Source organism: Sycon ciliatum, chromosome 3 (genome assembly GCF_964019385.1).
Source record: "Sycon ciliatum chromosome 3, ocSycCili1.1, whole genome shotgun sequence".
NCBI lineage: Eukaryota > Metazoa > Porifera > Calcarea > Leucosolenida > Sycettidae > Sycon > Sycon ciliatum.
In genome coordinates, this window is record NC_088645.1 from 33,231,319 (window position 1) to 33,238,257 (window position 6,939).

Genomic DNA, 6,939 nt, shown 5'->3' on the forward strand with positions numbered 1-6,939 from the left:
CATTCTATAGTAAGTTACTTTTACCGTTATGCAGATTATTATTGTATCTAGGTGATAACCTGCGATTGCTGGCTATGGGCATACTTGCCTATTTGATTTGGGATGTAAAATGACTTGTAAAATACATCGGATGAATAGTAAATGGATAGAAAATAGGAAATTCAAATCAGGTAAGATCATTGCCAATCTAACTTCACCTTGCAAGCTGCCTTTCATACAAAGCCTGACTCCTATAACTACATGACTGTAGCAGAGATTTGGTTTTCTGTAGAACAAAATTAAATCATACTTATGCATAAACGTACCTTGACCACTGCTCCATCTGTTTGCCAGAAACACGAGGCTCCTTTGCCGCCATGTTTGAAACTTCAGCTGAAAGAGGAGTTGTGCACGGTTCAGTTGAGCCCACCAGTAAGATCGCTTAAAGTTCTAGAACCGCAGAACCCGAAAACGTCTGAATACTACCACTGAGGATTTTGATAACGTTTGATTCTGATGGACGAATCAAAAATTGAACCAGGTCAGGCAGCCTCAATGACATGCCACCAGAGACAACGAGACACAAAACTCGAAGCGTCTTCGTCTAGAATGTCTTGCAAAATGACACTGAGAGTGAAATGACTAGCTTTTTATAGCCTAGTGCCGTAGTTCGACGTAAAACAACGAATGACTGACGTTCGTCTCGCTCACAGCAAAAATGACTGACCTTGCAGAGATAGGCGTATGAACGAACTAAACAAAAATGTCACTGTTCGCATGGGTTTTATCAGATACTAATACACGTGTGCACTGAACTACACGTAGATCTACGAAGCCTAGCTAGCTTGGCCCGCTACTACGCTAGTCTTGGCCCGGGCCGTCATATCCTAGATCCCTGGTACAATGGTAGACTACTACATCGTACATGCACTTACTAGTATAGTAGTAGCTAGCTACGTAGCCTAGGTCTATGCAGTCTACGTGGGGCTAGGCCATGGGGGGTTGCCATCCACGCGTTCTAATTTTAGCTCGAGGTCATCACTTGAACCCACTCAGCGCCCATGCGAGTGAGCAGCCGCCTTGGCTTGGCATACTACTACTATACTAGTACCTGCTGACTAAGGTCCGTTAGACCTAACTCTTTAGTTTAGTATAATAGCCTACAGATTACAGTCATCATGATGATTGTCATGATGAGCTGCGACTATAGTCATTGTTATTGTACCGGCACATGAGTCATGACTGTGTGATTGTGTAGACCCGTACCGGTAAGTCGTAACAGTAAAAGTCATGTACTACTAACACCTTTTAATTTCAGGGCTCACAGTTGCGTAGAAAAGCGTCGATTAGATGGGGGCGGTGCACGTGCTCCAAAATGCCAGCTTGGCCAATCAGCAGTCAGCATTTCGTCGCATTTTTGCTCGAAGTAGGGGGTGTTTGAAGGAGTTAGCAGCACTTCAGCCAGGTTCTACGAAGCTGGGACTTGGCCCAGGCACAGATGACAGGTGTTCCAAAAGATTTACCGAAACAAATTTTCATTACTCACACGGGTATGCCAGAGCATATGCGTAAACTTCGTGAGATATAGTACAGCATTCGAAAGGAGTATCCAAAAACGTCTCGGTAAATGTCTTTGCCAGGGTCTCCTGAAAATTTTGAGCCATAGATTGTCCAAATCGACCAAGGGGGAGATGCTCTGTACTGATTTTAGTAACCCCGAGTCCCAGCGGCGCGCATCCGCTTGCGCGAAAATGTGTGAAGATCAAACAACAAGAAAAACGCATGCATGCAGCAGAACAGCAACGCGTGCCGTCGAAGAGAAAATCATTGTGCACAGATTGTTCAGTGTTCTCTCCTCAGTTCGCCCGCGGCGTTGGTTTCTGTGCTTTCATTCTCGCTGGAGTTCTTGTGGCAGCGCATTTCGCCATCATGGAGGAACTGGTACCCTGGGAAACCTGGTCTTCAGTGGCCCTCGACAAACGCCCGGTGGATTTGCTGGTCCCGTTCACCTCCATCCGATCACCAGCTCGGTGTGGTATCATCATGTTCTCGGCGTTACCTGCCTGGCGAGCTCTGATTCGTTTGTTTGTCTTCTTACCTGTGGAATCATCACGATCGCTCATTGTAGGATCAGCTTTTGGTCGAACATGGCATGTTGTTTTTACTGGGACTAGCACAGGTTGCGTTTCGCCTTCTCCTCCAAAATATCGCGAGCATCGGCTCTAAAACTACGAGAACAGGCTACAAGTACAACTCTGGTTCTTTCTCTTTTCTGTTCTGTTTTGGATGCGTGGGATGTACACGATCGGTACTCTCCCGGGGTCACGCGACTCACGTGCACCAAATCCGCCCTCGCACGACGCTTTTGTCGATCCTGCATGCCTACTGTGAGCCCTGAATTTAAAGGGGAAGTTCTGGCGAGTGTGCAGTGCTCGGGCCTAACTGCATGCGGGTGTGGAGTCCCTCAGGGTAGTGTACTGGGTCCTTTGCTGTTTTCACTATAATTATACCATTGACGTCCATAGCGTCACCAGCCCAGCACACTACCAGCTGTTTGCGGATGACATCCTTCTCGACACCGCAAGCAGATCCGTAGAAACCCTAAATCAAGTCTTATCAGTTGCTGTGTCAAACTTGGCTGACTACCTACACGGGAAAGGCCTGGTTTTAAACCCTGACAAGACGCAGGTCTTAGCAATTGAGGGTTCACGCCGTAGTACCCTGGAACTCAACGTTAACTGTAACGGACGCCTTTCACCCAGACCACCACTGCTCGCTTTCTGGGCTTACAGTTCGATTCCTGTCTTCGGTGGGACGCGCAGGTCTCCAGCATAGTACGTAAAACTTCCCAGAAGCCAACCACCCTGAGAACCATCCGCCCATCGCTATCTGAACGCCAGTCACTAATCTTCTATTCTGCCCTTATACTTCCTGACATGCTTTATGGATCATACGCGTTCTTCTCAGCACTTAAGCCAGTTAAGGCTCAGCAGCGGCACCAGCTCACTGTCCTCGACAAGCGATGTGTTCGCTGCGTAGCCAATCTGCCCTTCCCGTCCCATACCACTCCTATAATTATACACTCGCCTTGCACTGACCCCTGTAATTGAACGTGCCAAAGGCAAACTCCGTTTCCTTATGCACCGTGTCCACACCAGCAGCATCAGCGATCTTCTGAAAGATAGAGTAGCCCTCCAACCTCCCAGTAACCCCTGTGGCAATGAAAATTGCCAATACGTTGTTCCGCTAACTCGGCGAACATCTGGCGACAGCCGACCATTGGTTTCCGCCGTGAAGCTTTGTCACACCCTGCCACAGGAACTCACGTCCACTTGTCGTCCAACCCCGTTTAAAGGATTGCTGAAAGTGTTTTTCTACGGTTAATATGGCCAAATAGCACCTCCCCCTGGCATAGTTCCCCATCTTCCTATTTCCCTCTGATTGTTACTTAGTTCGAACTTGACTTGTAATTACCGGTACAAATACTTCTTATTGACTATTTTCTCATTTTCTCAAGTGCAGCTCGAGCCACACTTTTTATTCTATCGCCATCATAATATTGGGCATCAATGCCCGTTTGGTTTGCGATGTAAAATAAAACTTCAAACCAAAATACAATGTATACATGTCGGTGGAGAATTCAGATGGCTGAGTTCGAAGACATTGTTCTGTAGAATAATTACTAATTAGTGCTTTTCACTGGCAATAGACTATGGATTTCGGCAATATACAGTCTGTACTGGTGAGATCAACTAAGGTGTGCAAATTTCCTCCAACAGCCGAAGTTTCAAGCAAGGCGTCAAACAAGCGTCATATTTGTGGCAAACAGATGAAGCGCTGGTCAAGGTACGGTTATGCATACACGTCGGTTTGACCTCTTTTTTTTTACAGAAAACCAAACCTCTACAAATAGTAAGGGTAAGACTAGACATGAACGAAAGCATACAAGGCGACGTGAGACAGTCACGGATCTGGAACTTGATTTGAACTTCATATTTTCTATTCATTTTCTACTTTAAAACAACCTTTGAGGAGTTTTAAATATCTTTAATAGAGCTGTAAATAATGAAGGCTGCATACATCTCGCAACTATATGTAAGTTTCCTGTTCGATATGTATGTGTGTCCTAGTAGTAGTGTAACAAGAATATTATAATCCAGAACCGATGTTCTCGCTCCACATACACCGACATAAGGACATGGACCCAGACAACAGAGGCAGGAGCACACAGAGTGAGGGCAGTAGGCCGTAGCCAGATGTGAACCGGAATGCAGAAGCAACTAGGAGCAACAACAGGGGGACAGACCCCAGGAGGAAAAGTGATTGCATTCACCTAACATAAATAAGTCAGGACAAGCACCACTTGGGACCGTCAGATTAATTTCTCTGGACCGAGCCAGCCGGGAAAAAACCCTCGCGCCGACGAACGCACGAATGAGGGAAAAGACCGGGTGTATAACCCCAAGTGGTAATATGGCAGCAGAAAACTGGCACAATATATCTACAGCCAAGAAAGAAAGGGAAGAAGACGGGCAGACATGAAACGTGGGAGGGTGGGGACACTGGTGAGACACAAAAAACTGACTGAAGAAGTCAGGCAAAAAGAACAGCAACAAAAAGAGAAAAAACCAGATTCCATAGTCGCAAGAAAAATAATTTTGTTGCGCGAGAAATCATTTCTAACGTCACTCGCTCCGCTCGGCCGGCGAGAAATATATCTTCTGTCCCGATCATCAGTGGAGTTTACGGAATTAAAGGTAGCGAATGAAAGTAACTGGAGTTAAATCATCAAGCAGGGGTATGGACACACATCAGGAATGCTAAAATAAATGGGATACAACAAAGTAGGAAGGCTAGCAAGCGAGTTGACAATCTCACATAACAAAGTGTAGAAGAACATAATCATCAAGGTTATCCCGGGTTGGCGTTCCTGGGGTAGCCTTCCGCTTGCCCATAGCGACAGGAACCACATCAGGGGTCGCTGTTCGAAGACGAATCCCGGGTGGCCGCATCCAGTTTTTGCTGAAGCAGAGAATAAAAAATGACCAAAGAAAAAACTTTACCAGCATGGTCAGTGATACCCAGGGACACTCGAGTCGAGAGCACGAGGCTACACCGTGTGAACCACAGGTGATTATTATACACGCTGCGAAATATTTCAACATCAACGATGTACATGTTGTATTGGGCCAGACATTGCAGTTCACAATTCACACATTCCATGCAAATTGAGTTTCTTCGAAAAGCAATACATCCTCGAACACCATTATGCCCCCTCAGGCTCTTACTGTCTTTGGCGACGCACTAGAGGCCAGTACATGTATGACACAGGTTCCTCTTAAGATCGGTATATACAAACTAGAAGATGCGTTTCTCGACGTGCTCTGACTTCGATCTACGTAGAATGTATCTACGTATCTGCGCAGGATTTCCCAGTGCGTTCCTGGAGAGGGGTAGTGATGTGGTGTATCTTATGTCGAAGGCTGCATGAATCAATGAAGCCTATCTTTACAGTTCCAGCAGTTTATCGCGTGGCAGACTCTGATGCGATGCTAGGATTTATGTGGATGTTCGATAAAAGGGAGTAATTAGAGGGCTGTGAGCTAGGATGAAATGGGATTTCATTAGGGTTTCCACGGGTGTCCTGTTGGTATAGTTGGCAACTTGTATGATACATAATGGTGAGTTATGAGATTGCAAACACAACTTAAGCCATTAATAATTATTACCTTGATTGCACTAGCGCTTCCTCTGCGGGTAGCTGCAATGCGGTCGAAATGCCTCTCCCTCTTGGTGGCTGATGCTTCGGTAGCCCATGTTACCTGTGGATCGGGTGATGTGTTGCACTGACGTGGATGCCTTGGGCTTGAATGTATGTTTTCCAGTAGCAGAGGTGAAGCCCTCGTCGTCTGGGGAGGTGTGAGCTGCTTTGCCACGTAGACGAGCAGGGAAACCAGGAGTCCCTTGGGCATTAGCTGATGGCTTGGGCTTGAAAGTATGTTTTCCAGTAGCGGAGGTGAAGCCCTCGTCGTCTGGGGAGGTGTGAGCTGCTTTGCCACGTAGACGAGCAGGGAAACCAGGAGTCCCTTGGGCGTTAGCTGATGACTGGGCCTTCAGTGGAGCTGTATGCGGAGTCTTCTGCTGAACGTCATGTGTGGTGGAAGTCGTGGAATCCTTGCCGCCAGACGTGTCCATGTCGACCTGCTGCACTGCTCCGTCGTAACTGTTACGATCTCTAGGCTTGGCATTCACACGCGGACGAGTGCCTCTTGTTCTTGCACCAATCTGTTGCCGGGATTCTTGATCAGCACTGTCTATAGGAGCTGGAATTCTACAATTGCCTCGATAGCACTGCTGGACTATTCTGATTGCAGTGTTCAGAGACACTCTGTGGCCCACTGAAATATAGACGGGTGTTGATCCACCTTTGTTGACGCTGGCTACTCCAATGATGCCGGTCTTGCCCTTTCCAATCACTGGAGCCGTGCCTCTGTTTTGGCAAAGGTGTTTGATATTGTCCTGCGGATGCCAAAAGGGTAAAAAAGACGCAAGTGTTAAACTTTCAACAGGGACGGATGATTATCACTGGGACCACATCCTAAGCTAAGTACGTTTCACTTGCGATCCCTCCATCTCCCAAAATTTCGCTCAGTTGCACGACAGGAATAATAATGAATTACAGCCAATATTGTGCGAAATGGCATCATCACGGCAAAGATAAAGAAGTAGATGCGAGTATTCCTAACGAATGTTCCAGGGCAAGAACATAGAAAAGTCTTCACTTACTTCTCGGAATTGTCCCTCACTTCGGGCTTGAACCGCTGGAATAAGAAGTGTTTTGGCTACACCAATGGTGGGCACGTCAGCCACAACTCCTAGATGGCTGGCTGAGCCGCAGCCTCTGTGGTGCAAAATTCCATTACCATCCACCAAAAGCACCTGTGGCTTCCACTGGGGGTG